We start from the raw sequence: 14,931 nt of genomic DNA on the forward strand, positions 1-14,931 counted from the left end.
ACATCTCTATTTGTTGTATATAACATAAATTATAAAATATGTAAATAAATTATAGATTTTCTTTGTAAACTGATAAAGTTTTCAATACCAGAAGTAATATCTGTGGTAGATCTAAATGTCAGAGCTATGTCAATTACTCATCTCTTATTTACTATGCATTGTACTAGATATTGAAGAATAAGAAATATAATAGATATAAAAAGCAAGGAGTGTTTAGGAGTTGAGCATGGAAAATCATTTTTTATAAAGTGCTAAACTCAATAATAACAACAACAAAATAATCCCTTTCCTCAAGTAGTAATTAGAATGTCACAACATACATTCAATCTTAAAATATAGTGCCCAGTGTGGGACATAATTTTGATAAGTGACTTGACCAGGACAGAGTACAACAGAACTACCACTTCCTCCATTCTGGACACAATTTAAGTTAGCATGAACATTTTGAGCTTCTATATCAACTTTATTGATTCATTTTGAGTTTGTAATTTAGCAAATCTATTAGGGTCTTTTTCACATAAAATGCTATCTAGCCTTGTCTCCAATATCATTTGCATAGTAATTTTTAAAAACCCAAATGCAAGCTTTTATATTCACCTCTATTAAGTTTCATCTCATTAGAATCTATTTATTATTGCTTACTGATTAAAGAGATCTAGATCCCACTTTTGTCATCTGATGTAATATCTTGCCAGCTTCTGTTATATACAAATTTGATAAATATGTCTAACTAAGCTTTGATTAAAAAAATATTGAAAATAATAGAGCCAATGTAGTGGGCCATTAGAGTCCTGTTCCTGGGATTATCAAGAATCCTCAATCACTACTCTTTGGATTTAGGCAAAAACTAGTTTAATTTAGCTGGATTAATTTAATTTAGCTGGATTAACATTCAAATTACCATTTCCTCTCTCTTTACCATAAGCACCATACAAAATAAAGCTTATTTCAATTCAATTTGTATGTATTGGACAATTGCTTATATACAAGGCAAACTTAGAATTCTGCCTCTCCAAAAAAAGTATGTAGGAAAGATGAGGGAAAGTGGATTTTTAGGGATATTCCAATTAAATTAATTTAAATGTCCCAAGCACTGTGCTAAGAGCTGAGGACACAATTAATACAAAAACCCTCAAGAAACTAAAAATATAAAGAGAAGGACAACACCCAAAAAGAGGTCAGGAATGGAGAGGAGAGAACATCAGAGAGTATCTTGGAGTCAAAATAAATCAAGGCAGCAGATGCAAAGTATAATGAATTGAGTGCAGTTTCTGCCCTTCTAAAGAGGAAAGCATTGGAAAGAGTTTAGTTGACTCTCTTTCTGATCAGAGGAGAGTTAGCAGCTTGATAATTCATTTAAAAGTTGTGAATTTATTCTGGGAGGTGCATCTTGTTCACTGGAGTTGAAACCAGGCAGGGCAGCAGATGCAAAATGGAGAGAAACACTCCACATTGAAACAGAGGCTTATTATTTCATATGGAAGCTTAACTGATGATAAGCAATAGCCACATCCAAAGACTCTAGAAATTACATCAGGCAAGAAAATGAACTCCTTGTTAAGCACAAAAATATGGAAGCCAAGAGTAGCCCTAGTTTTGCATATAAACCTGTTCACAAAATATTCTAGGAGTAAATGATGAAAGAATATAAGTAATATTGCCTGTCAAATAAAACTGTGATGTTTGGAAGGTAAAGAGTTTGCAGAAGACTTTTCAGGAGATCTAATTAACTTAGATAGCTACAAGAGTATTTAAAGATAAAATTAGAGGAAAGGTGACAAACTGATGAGAAATCAGGCAGACAAATTCTTTTTTCTGACAGCAGAAGAAACACCAATTTGGGTCTCCAACATTTCAATCCCAGTGTAATATATAAGAAATGAGAATGGCACTAAATAAGATGAAGGTAGAAAGAACAGCAAGGTCAGATTGCTATACTCAGAATCGAAGTTTCTCATAATTGAAAAGAATCTCAAAAGCCCTAACTATATCTGGAAAAAAAATCCTCTTTAATCCCTGAAAAGTAGTAACCCAACCTTCCCCCACAGACCTCCAGTAAAAGGGATTCCATCACTTCCTAATGCAACCCACTGCATCTTGAGATAGTTCTCTCATTAGGAATTCTTTCTTTTCAAGTTAATACATTTGCACATAGAATCATAGGGTCTTAGAATTGAAACTGGAAGCAACTTCACATTTTACTGTCTTTAATTTATTGTACTGCTCAATAGAATGTGAATTCCTTGTGGTCTTTCCAGTTATGTTTTTGTGTGCCCACTACTGAGTTCCGTGCCTCATGAATAGTAGTCACTAAATTAATAAATGAGCTCATGTAAGTGCCTGGTGGTAAATTATCTTGAATATTTACTAAGCTTGAATCCTCTTTATTCCCTTGTTACCTAGAACTTTTCCCATACTCATCTATTTCTAACTTTCTTAATCCTCTGGTACCAGTTTACTGCACCCACCCCCTGCTTCTAGCCCTTTTTAGAACATGATGGTTAAGGTGCCCAGATCCAAGTTTTATTTAATATATTTCTAACTTCATAGAAAGTAAGGGGCTTTGTAGCCTCAGTTTTTCCTAACTCTTCCTTATGAAGCCTCAACTCTGATGGGACCCAGGTGGAACATGGCATGTATGTTTTTAGTTCTGCTTTTAAGTTAATTCTTCCTGATGCTTTTACATTTGTTCAATAATTTCATCTACAGGTTCTTTTATAGGTAGACCAGGCTATACAACTTGAACTCATGGGAGGGAACTGGGTGTTCTTTTGTCAGCTCTTCATTTATCTGTGGTTTTAACTCCTTTTATTATTCTATATTTTCTATCCTTCCTCCCTTCCTTCCTCCCTCCCTCCCTTCCTTCCTCCCTCCCTCCCTGCCTCCCTTTTTCCCTTCCTTTTTTCCTTCCTTCCTTCCTTCCTTCCTTCCTTCCTTCCTTCCTTCCTTCCTTCCTTCCTTCCTTCCTTCCTTCCTCTCTTCCTCCCTACCTTTCTCCCTCCCTACCTTTCTTTTTTCTTCCTTCTTCTCTTCCTTCCTCCTTCCCTCCCTTCCTTCCTTCCTTCCTCCCTCCCTCACTCCCTCTCTTCCTTCCTCTCTCTTTCCCTTTCTTCCTTTCTCCCTTCTTTCCTTCCTCCCTCCCTTTCTTTCTTTTTTACTTCCTTCCTTCCTCCCTTCCTCCCTCCCTTCCAGCCTTCTTCCCTCCAATCCTTCCTTTCTTCCTCCCTTCCTCTCTTTTTTTCCCTCCCCCCCTCCATTCCTTCCTTCCTTCCTTCCTTCCTGACTACCTTCCTTCTTTTTTTCTCCCTTCCTTCCTTTCTTCTTTCCTTCATAGTCCAAAGAAAAAGTCAGTATTGAAAACATAAATAAAATGAAAGTTGAACTACTCTTCATGACCTATCTCTGTTGTCCATGATTATCATTATTCTGTACATCTCAAGTAGATAGGCTACCTTTCTTGGACTGCTTTTTATTCTCCCAAATAGCAATTTTTAAAAAGTCCTTTTCTATTGCTGTTAGATTCACCACTAGTTTCAATATATTCTAAGAAGCAGCACAGTACAGTGGGAAAAGGGATAGTCAGGGTCAGAAAGAATTTGGGTTCAAAATCTTACCATAGCACATTTATCAAAGATGTGACCATGAACAAGTTATTTAATTTCTCTAAGCTTCAGTTTTCCTTTCTCTAAAGTGAAAATAATAATACCCATACTTCTTAGATGATATGGTTCTAATCTCTGTAAAATGTACCTAGGTAGAACTTCAGGGAATGGAATGCTAGACTAGGAATGAGAAAGATCTGAGTTCAAATCCTTGTGACATTTGTCAACCAGGATGAGTCACTATCTTCTATTGCTATTGGCCTAAGTTTATTCAGCTAGAAAGTAGAAATAATATTAGCACTTGCCTCAAGATAAACATATGTAAATCACTTTGCAAGCTTTAAAACACTATGTAGATGCTAGCTGTAATTATTAAAATGTCTTATAAATCAACTATTATTACCCTAAACTTTAGCATTCCTTAAAATAGTCTTAAAAGTACCAATTATTTGTCAATGCTTCCAATTTCAATTTAATAGGTATTGATTAAACACATGTGCAGGGCCCAGATGTTGAGCAGATAAAGACTAAAATAAAGCAGACACAGACTACAAAGAATTTCCCTTCTATTGGAGGTGATGCAAGTACAGCAGCAGTTTTCCAAGTCTTTTTATTCAGGGCACAGTATTTTTCATTGCTAAGATAAATCCTGGCACATGGGAAAGTTGGGAGAGAGCCCATGCAAGGCAATTGCAAATGTAAGTTCTGTATAATTTGGGAGAAACCTGTACATTCATATGCAGTTGCAAATGTTATATTCTATACATTCCTGGCATACCTGATAGAGTTTCAGAATTAGGACATACCCTTAGCAAATCACTAATGCACACAGATAAATAAATATAAATTATCCACAAAGTAAATAGTAAGTAATTTTTATCTACTCCAAGAACTAAGGAGGAGCAGAGAAGGGGGAGAGGGAGAGCTGGATAAAATTCACAAAGGAGGTGGTACTTGGAAGCCTTGAAGTTAAGGATCTTTTTAAAATATACTCATCTTGCTTGAGCTGATTTTTCCTGTGGTATTTTAGGTAGAACATCCTATATGAGTTCTTTGAAATCTGCTTTGATATTCCCAGATTCAAGGTTCATATCAGACTATGCCTAGATTTCCCTTTTTAACATCAAAAGTTCAGATATGGAATAATCACCTCTTACCAAAGTTCTCACCATTTTTATTTTGCCAGCTAGATCCTCCTTGTTGGTCTGAATCAGGTCCAATAGAACAGATCCCTTTATCACTTCCTCCACATTTTGAAGAGTACATTATTTTAAAAAAAGAAAGTGTACTGAGAAAATCTTGACATGACTGACTCCATTTTTATCAGGCTACCATTTAGTGATGAAGTATTTAGATGTCTGTTTCTCATAACTTATTTTTCAATATGAAAAAAAGTATATGTATGGTATAGGCTGATATCCAATATGGGTGTGTTCATAAACATATAAGACACTCAGATATAGCAGATAATCAACGGAAAAGCTCATCATTAGTTGTCATTTTATTGGTTAACAAAGTAGGTCACTGGGCACCAATCAGAACTTAAATAGAAACAGCCAGTACCAAGAGCTAAAACTTAAGAAACCCACTAGAACCTCTAACCCTTATCCATCTTTTGAATCACAACTGAGACTGGCTTCTGCATTGTCCCTATACCTGTGGCTCAAGCAATATCTCAAGTTTGCTTGAGGGCAATGCTGATTGACTGACAATATAAAACACACTTACTAGGAAGGATTAAGAAATCAGATGGATCATGTGCAAAAATGTTTGTGGCAGCCCTTTTTGTAGTGTCAAGAAACTGGACATTGAATGGATGCCCATCAGTTGGAGAATGGCTAAATAAGTTATGGTATATGAATGTTATGCAATATTGCTGCTCTATAAGAAACCATCAACAGGATGATTTTAGAGAGGCCTGGAGTGACTTACATGAACTGATGCTGAGTGAAATGAGCAGAACCAAGTTACTGTACATAGCAACATTATAGAATGATTAATTCTGATGGACATGATTCTTTCCAATAGTGAGATAATTGAGGCCAGTTCCAATGATCTTGTGATGAAGAGAGCCATCTATATCCAAAGAAAGGACTGTGGGAATAAAGTGTGGATCACAACATAACATTCTCACTCTTTTTGTTGTTGTTTTCTTGTATTTCGTTTTCTTATTCATTTTCTTTCCTTCTTGATCTGATATTTCTTACACAACGAGATAATTGAATAAATGTTTACATATATTGCATTTAACATATATTTTAACATATATAACATATATTAGATTGCTTGCCATCTAGAGGAGGGGGGGGAAGGAGGGGAAAATTTGGAACATAAGGCTATGCAAGGGTCAATGATGAAAAATTATCCGTGTATATGTTTTGAAAATAAAAAGCTTCCAAAAATAATTAATTAAAAAAAAAAAAAAGAAATCAGATGGGTGGTTTTTCTTCCTGGGTAAATGAAGGCATTATCTAAATGGATGCAAATTAGTGTTTGTATGCATTTGATTAATAAAGTTGTATTGCTAACATTGAGAAGTGTTGGAATCTTTACTAAAGTGTTAAGACATTTCTTTACAAAGTGTTAAAGACATTGGAGTTAATTTAATCTTTATTTTGGGCCAGAACTTGAAACAAGATACTAAGTGGAACTGATTGAACAATGCTTGTGTTCACACCTTTAGAGAGCTCAAGTATCTAAGTACTCAATGGAGTTCACACGAGAAATCAAGGCTGGCTTAGTCTGAATTCACACCTCTCTCAGGACCAGAGAGTACTCTGAGAGATAACCCAGAATCCCTCTTCCTCCAGAAGGCGGAGTTAACCTTTGGGAGATCACATAAATGAAGGAAGCTCTTGGAGCTAGAGGAATTTCTCCGGAACATCAACAGGGCTTTGAGACAGAACACTCTGGAAGAAAAGACTACTCGCCACAGACTGGAAATTGAGAAGCCACAAGTCAGAGCTGGCTGGAGGCTGAAGAAAGCAAAGGCAGAAGCCAAGGACAAAGCTACAAGATCTCTTGGAGCCAGGCAGAGAGATAGGCATCAACTAACCGGGCGAATTTGTAAGGAGAAATAAACATTTGCATTTTTAGCAGCTGGCTGCGATTTTGGAGTAATTATTTATTTCAACTGAGACTAAGGCTGCCTCTCCAGAGAAAACCCACCACATTTACCATCCCAGAGTGGCAAATTTTATTAGCCATGGCTCCAAATTTTTTACATGGGTCTCCAGTAAAGATAACTAGACTATTACATAATTGGAGATGGATTCTTGAAGAAAAAGTTTCTAAAGTTCCTCTTAAAGGACCAACATTTTAGGATGTCCAAAACAAATATTTGGTGTGTACCAATCTAACATAAAGAGAGATAGAACTCCTTTTCAGTCCACCAGCAGAATGAATTGAACAATCATTCTAGTTTACTTATTATCCAGGAGACAAAATATAATATCTGATTTGGCCTTTCAGTAGGTGGGTTAAAAGAATTGCCACAGCCCAAATAAAATTTGTATTCTAATATATATCAGCTCTTAAAAACTTCAAGAGCAAGTGAGAAAATCCAGGTAAGATCTTATATTAATGTCCATTCCTGTGGACCCAGGTCCCATATTTGATGACAATTCAAAGGGATAGCCTTCTAACATGTTGGTAATCCCCTTTGTTCCAAGAAGCCCGGATCCATTCTAAATATCACGGCTGTTCAGCTTTTACATTTACAATTTGGAATAACAAGAGAGGAAGCTAGGAGAAGTAAAAAGCCTTATGGCTTGCCTTCCTTTCCACGCCCAACTGCCTCCAGGGAAGAACCCTCCTGGTTTGAGACCCGAAATCTGGCAAATGATGACCCATTTAAAATCTTTTGGTCTTCTGTCTTTCATCCATGTTGTGGTAGACACCTTTTTCGGGATTCACTTTGCAATACCAGCAGCAAAAGAGACAGCCTGAGTGGTCACTGAATTTCTCAACATTTGCCATTATGGGTTAAAGTAAAAAAGAAATGGTCCTGCTTATACTTAAAACATTTTGCACCTTTTTGTGCAAGTATAAGATTTTACACCACGGGATGCCTTTTAACCTCAAGGACAAGCAAAGTGGAGAGGAGAACAGAGAATTAAGACGCCTCCAAAAACAAAAAGAAAGGGGGCCAGGTAACCCTAGAGAACTTCTAAATCTAGCTCTTTATACTATTAACTTCTTGATTTTTGACAAAGATGCACTGGCTCCAGCAGGCAGGTTTTATAACCCACCGGAAGGTCAGTGTTCAGTGCGAGCAGCTCCACTGTCTTTAGATAATCGCCAGGTGATGTGGAGAGACCCAGAAAGTGGTGAATGGAAAGGACCAGATAGGCTAACCGCTTTGGGGAGAGGGTTTGCTTGTATCTCTACAGGTGGAGAAGGAATCAGATGGGTGCCAACGAGCCATATTCACCTTGTCTATCGCAGAGAGACGGAGCAGACCCTTGAAACAAAGGAGAAGATCCAAGAAATATTGGGTTGTTCTGTTGCTGATTGTGCTCACCATTGAAAGAGCGTGGCAGTTATGGCGTTTGACTCATGGACATCAAAGATTGTTGTAGGACTTGGAAACCCTCAGGAATTATTGGATTCTCTGAGACATGATAAGATTGTTGTAGGACTTGAAAACCCTCAGGAATCATTGGATTCTCTGAGACATAGGACTTGAAACTCCTCAGGAATCATTGGATTTTCAGAAATGAGAGATGTATGGACTTAAAATCTACTGGAATTGATTCTAACACATAAAAGATTTTGCAGGACTTCAAAACTCAGGGGATCATTGATTCTGACATGTAGCAATGGACAAAGATTGGATTTGGACTATTCTTTGCTGAAGAAGGTGTATGTGTGACTGTTGTTTAATACTCTTTCTAGGACTTTGGTGATCTTTTCCAACACCATGTTGATTTATATTGTTTGCTATTCCTCTACTTATGGTTACAATTCATGTTTGTTACACCACACGAGCCTGCATGATTGTGGGAGAGTCATCCCTAATAGCCTCTTGCTATTGCATGTGCTTGTGTAATACCTCCCATGATGATGGGTTTGTGCATAATGACCCTTCAGCCCAGAAACCTGCTAGCAACCCCCACTTCCCTTTGGTGTTTTCATCTCCCTTCCTGAAATGTCAGGAGGGCATGATCATCTCCTTTTAGTGCTTTCACCTCCTTCCCTGAGAAGTTAGGGAGGCTGATCACCTCCCCTTGGGGGCTTTGACCTCCTAAGGAGTCAGGGATGGCACCACCTGTGTTCTAAAAAAAAAGTGGGAGATGTAATGGGCTGAGGTTTGAGTTGATGCACTGAGGTCCCAAGATGAGGCTAAATAGTAATTGGCTATACTCTATTAATATACATGATTGGATAAAGAATGGTCCCTGCCCACCTCCGGCAAGTCCTGATGTGTTGTAAGTAAATGACGATTTTGGTGGGTGGAGGCAGAGAGAGATAGGAAGACCTGGGAGAGATTGGGCTCTGGGTTCCATATCCTAGTTGCTGGTCGTGGTTGCTGGCAGCTAGTTCTTGACTCAGCTGCACACATTGCTATCGCCGATTATCTTCCACCTCTGATCCTTCTTCACTGAGAATAAAGACTGACAATTTTCCCCTAACCTGAATTCCTGACTCCTGCTGATTTTAAAATACAGTCTTCACAGAGAAGTATAAGTCTAATTAGTGTTTCTATCACACTAGTTAGAATAAATAATGGCAAATCAGTTTTGTGCAGTGCACTCTGCATTACAGGTAACAGGATGAAAGAAGTGGAAGATCATCATTTCAAATGCCACAAAGATATCAAAGAGGAAGAAGGTAAGGAAGTCCAGCAATAAGGAAGAAATTAATGATGTTAGAGAGGACTTTTAGAAAGACTCACAGATGTCATGTCATAAGACATTTTGCAAGAGGTTGAAGAGTGTGTGAGCTGTGGAGAAATGAAGACAGTGACTATTAAAGTACATTGGCTAAATTCTGAGTCAGTGCAGTGTTGTGGAAGGAGAATACAACCAGGATCTAAAAACTTAGATTTCTTAGCCTCACCAACACTGTTTAATCATCTGAAAAATGGGAATAATAAAACTTTTATCCCTCTTCCAAAGTCCTAACATAATTTGTCAACTTTTGGTTAAGAAGTTATCTTTCTAAGTTATGGTATATCAATGTTATGGAATATTATTGTTCTATAAGAAGAGATGAAGAGCCTGGAATTTTAGAAAATTTTAGAAAAGCCTGGAAAAATATGAACTGATGTTGAGTGAAGTGAGCAGAATGAGGAACATATTGTACCCAGCAACAATAAGATTGTGCAATGATCAAGAATGATAGACTTAGCTCTTCTCAGCAATTCAAACTATTAATAATAGGAGCTAGCATTTATATTACTCTTATTATGTGCCAGTTTCTGTGCTAAGAACTATACAATTTAATATTTCATTTGATATTGACAACAACCCTAGAAAGTGGGTGCTACTATTATCCCCATTTTATAGATAAGAGAACTGAGGCAGAGATGAAGTGAGTTGCTAAGGGTCTGTAGTTGGTTAGTATTTGAGGCTGGATTTGAACTCAGATTTTCTTGACTACAGGCCTGGTATCCTATCCACTGCAATACCTAATAGCTAGAGCTCCACAGATGGATTTTGAAATTCCTTCCTAAACATCCCCAAATCTGAGCTCATCGAGAAATCTGGAGTTGAAGAAATCCTTGATGCCAAAAGTCCATCTAATGCTCTAGGTCTGTTGAATGTGGGCCAAATGAAAGATCATTATTTAGCCTGGGTTCAAGCAAAGTTGTATGGAAGCAGGGCCGGGAGAAGCAGGGCTAATAATTCAACCCTGTACCATTCCCCTTCCAGTAGCTTAGATGAAAATGAAAAGTCTAAAAATCCTTCCAAATCAGTAGAATAAGAATCCTTTAAAGTGGTGGATATGACCATTTCAGTCTTGATGAAATGATGAGCAGTTTTCGTTGCTGAGTTGGTCCTGACTCCAGAATTGTATGAATTCATTACAAAAGCAGCTGTATTCCATCTCTACTGCTCCTGGTTCCTCTGCCAGTATCCCTAACAAAGGATACAGCAGAGTTTGGGCAAGCCCTCTCCTCTTGGTCATCAAAATTCCAGAGGAGGACTTCTTCCCACACAGCACATGCCAAAGTCAGTGTAAGCACAGAGCTTCAAACACAGTCTTATCTGACAACCTCTACATTTTTATGAAGTGCCTGGGGCTGGCTACATTCCTTACTGGGTGGATGGAAAGAATCTTAGCATTTTTCAGGTGGGTCATTTGTAGTTCTCCCATGTCCTATATTTTGTTAGCCCTCTTGATCTAGCCTATGAGAGGAAGACAACAGTATCTCACTGTGGTAGGTTGTAATCTGAAGTTCTAGTCTCTGAAACATGGGATAAAAATGAGATTTGACATCACTGGGAAAGCATGTCTTTTTTGTAATATCATATCCCAATATGGCAAAAATCTATACTTCATATCCTACTTCTACAAGTTGTAGGGCAGAAGGTCTGAATCTATAATTTGCGTCCCAGATTTCCTAAAATCTATTTATCTATCCCTTGGGGGAGGGGGACGCGGTTCATGAACCACAGTTTAAGAACTCTAAGGCTTGTGTTGTTTCAAGTAGATTTTTGCAAAGACAAGTATTCCTATATCACTCCTAAGTTTGTAGTATCTAGCTGAGACATTAGGTAGAAGAAAAGGGGATTTTCTTTCCTCTTTCTGCCTGAGAAGAGGAGAGGAGAGAAGAAAGGTGCTGAAGGACAGGAAATGGAGGCGAGAAGAGGAGGAAAAGAGATTATAATTTAAGGAGTGATTAGTCGGAATATAGTTTTCTGCCTTTTTCTCTGCATAGTCAAACACTCAAAATAACATGAAAGAAAATTCCAGTTGGTGTGCTGCTAAATATTTTTGTGATAAGAATATATGATTTTCAGCACTACCACAGTTTTTTAGTACTTGCATGTAAATATGTTCATGTTCTCTGAGAAATATCTTTTTTTTTTTTAAAGAAAGTTTTCTATTGTGACCAGCTTTCTTTTGTGTGGATTATTTTATGTTAATTGTAAGTAGAAGGCATATATTGATTCTTCTTTTTTATATGGGAGCAAATCAAAGTTCCCTATGCCAAATGCTATTCAAAAAGGGCTTGAAATTCTAAGATCATTGTTAAGAGAGCACTGAATGCTTGGAGGCAGCTGATGACATAGTAGATAGAGTCAAATTCAGCCTCAGACACTGACTAGCTGGTACACCCTGGGCAAGTCATTTAATCTCTGTTTAACCTTAGTTACCTTAATCGTGAAAGGGACAATAATAGCATTTACCTCATAAGTTTCTTGTGAAGATAAAAATGATATAGTATTTGTAAAATACTTTATAAACTTTACAGCACTGCATAAATGCTAGCAATTTTTATTACTTTAACCTTTCAATGGCCCAGGCCACTCTATAAAACTCTAAGTTGCCTGCATGAATGCCTTGAGTTGGGAGAAAACATACCTGTTGAATTTGGGGAATATGGAGTTTGTGAAGGGAATAAATGTGAAATAAGGCTAGAAAGGTATTTTGAAGATGAAAAGTGAATCTTTTTAAAATCATAAGGGCAGCCAGTAGCATAGTGTTGGGTTTGGAATGAGGAAGACCTGATTTCAAACGTAGGCTGAGAACCTTAGCAATTGGGTGAACGTGGGCAAGTCATTTAATTCTGTTTCATCAACTATAAAATGGGAGTTTAATATTAACTACCTTACAGGGTTGTTGAGAGCATTAAATGAAATAATATTTGTGAAGAGTGCTTAGCATAGTGTCTGACACATAATAGGTACCATCTAAATGCTTATTCCCCTCCCTCTGCATAGATGAAGTAAAAAAAAAAATTAATATAGTATAGTGTTGGATGAGACCAATGTGCTCAGTTTTCTTCTTTTCCTTCATTATTTCAGGTCAAAAGTTGGATGTTTTTCTCCTCTGATATAAGCTTTAAGGTTGTGGTAGATAAGGGCTATTCCAGCATTAAGCCAGGTCACTTAGAAGTGAAATAACCAATATTTGGGGGACTCCTTATAACTAGATACCCAACATGTCCTCTTAGTCATAAAGTACTACATAAATTAAGCTAAATAAGTTAAAGCCATTCAATTAAACAAATAGTTACTAAGCAAAATACTTATTATATATAAGACAATGTGTTGGGTTTTGGAGAGACAAAGATTAAAAATAAACAAAAATCCCTACAGTTTCTGCCTTCAGAGAATTTACAATCCACTAAAAGAAGCATGATTTGTGAGAAAACCACACTCTTAGCCGCTAGAGCCTTTTCTCACACTACCTTCTATCTGTTCTATATGGATTGTGTACAAATCTAGCTGTTTACACACTGCCTCTTCCATTAGAATGCACATTCCTTGAAGTTTTTGCCTTTCTCTGCATTCTTTGGGTTTAGGACAATACTTGGAACTGAATAAGCACTTAATAAATGCTTCTTGACTGACAGATAATTGTAAAAAAAAAAAAAAAAAGGCATAATAGTTATCTCTAACCTCTTTTCCCTCCTATTTCCCTTTATTTATGCAAAAACACTATTTTGAGAAGGAGTTCATAGGTTTCACCAGACTACTAAAGGGGTCAACCATACAAAAAAGGGTTAAAAAACCCTACTAGGTGGAACCTTCCAGCTGTGAATCTAGCACCAATTTTATGGTCCTAAAAGCCCAGATTTTTTTTACCCTCTGAGGCAACAGGGAGCCACCAAGATTTTTGGTGATAAGGAAGTGGTTCAAGCAAACCTGTGCACTACAAAGATTAATTTAGCAGTTGTGTGAAGGAAACTTTGTAAAAGGGAGAGAGTCAAAGTAGAAAGGCTAATTAAGGGACTATTGCAATAATCCAAGTGAGTAAAGGGGTGAGTATGGACTAAAATAACAGAAAAAGAAGAAAAAGATAAGGCAGAATGCTACCTCACCTTTATTTTCCTTCAGGTCTAGCACAATGTTCTACATTCAAACGTGCTGAATTCACTGAATTGAAATAAGGTTGCAAGAACTGACAAAACTGACTCAGCTTAGTCAAGTAAAGTTAGTTTCATCAATTACTGAATGATGGAGAATTGATTTAATATAACATCATTTTAAGAATTGCTTAGAATGAGTGTGCCAGTAGTTTGTTTCTGGAATTCAGTTGTTTTCTTGTTCATTATTTTTACAATCAGTATGAATAAATATGAAGCTACCACAGGCAACAATGAACTAAACAGTTGAAGAAATGTTAAATGCCAAGTGCTACCACAAAATGCTATAAACAATTCCAAGAATTAAACCCAAAAACTAAGCATAGATCTCATCTGTTATCGTTGTTGTTTAATTATTTCAATCATGTCTGATTCTCCATGACCCTATTTGGGGTTTTCTTAGCAAAAATACTAAGGTAGTTTTCCATTTCCTTCTCTAGATCATTTTTACAGAGGAGGAAACTGAATCAAACGTGATTGTGACAAACCCAAGGCCACACAACTAGTTAATGTCTGAGGCCAAATTTAAACTCAGAAAGCTTCCTGACCAGGCTTGGGGGTGGAGGAGCTCTGTGCACTATGGGACCACTTAGAAGCCCTTCTTTTACGTTTTAGAAATGTAGACTCCAAGAATAAAAAGCCATGATATCTTTTAACTGGGTAGTTAGCTAGGATATGTTTTGGTACTATGCTGAATGAACCTTAAGAAATACACTCTCTGAAATTCACCCTCCTGTTGTGATACAGAAGCCACTTGCCAGTGTCTGCTGGAGGTCTAACTCAGATCTGTAGAATGGATCTTTTCATGTGAGAGGAGGAGGAAGAGAAGGAGGAAGATTGATGATGATTGATGATTGATGATGATGATGATGATAATGATGATACTGAGAGGTAGTTGTGTTCTCTGACCTCTGCCCTTTTCCCTCTTGCCTCCAATTGATTTTATTCCCAATCCACAAGGAACATCTGTGTCAAAGCCTGCTTTGTAACTCGTTCAAATGTTATAATTCACAGGTGGAGGCTCTCAGAGAATTGACCTGCCCCTTCACTTAAGCATGGTCCTTAATACTCTCCAAATTCACATGGATTTTTAAAAATATAGAATGAATTTTAAATATATTTGTGTTGTATATTATGGTTGCATGTATTACAAATATATACAGCCATCCAATTGTTGAGTTATACTACTTTCTGGAAGTCTGTCTAATAAGAAAATAAGATTGGGAAAGATTGGTATAGTAGGAAAGTACTAGATTTGGAGGCAGAGCTCCTAGGTTTGAACTCTGCCTT

General features: G+C 37.1%; 1 protein-coding gene across 1 annotated transcript in view; it reads left to right on the plus strand.

Annotated features, from left to right (window-relative positions):
* Positions 1-10,838: 10,838 nt before the first annotated feature.
* The window catches only part of EHBP1 (EH domain binding protein 1), a 444,659-nt gene continuing 440,566 nt past the window's right edge, over positions 10,839-14,931 (plus strand). Inside the window, exon 1 of the mRNA XM_031950538.1 lies at positions 10,839-10,898. The gene's annotated coding sequence lies outside the window, so the exon portion shown is untranslated. The remainder of the gene's footprint in view (positions 10,899-14,931) is intronic.

This window comes from Sarcophilus harrisii, chromosome 2, assembly GCF_902635505.1.
Source record: "Sarcophilus harrisii chromosome 2, mSarHar1.11, whole genome shotgun sequence".
NCBI lineage: Eukaryota > Metazoa > Chordata > Mammalia > Dasyuromorphia > Dasyuridae > Sarcophilus > Sarcophilus harrisii.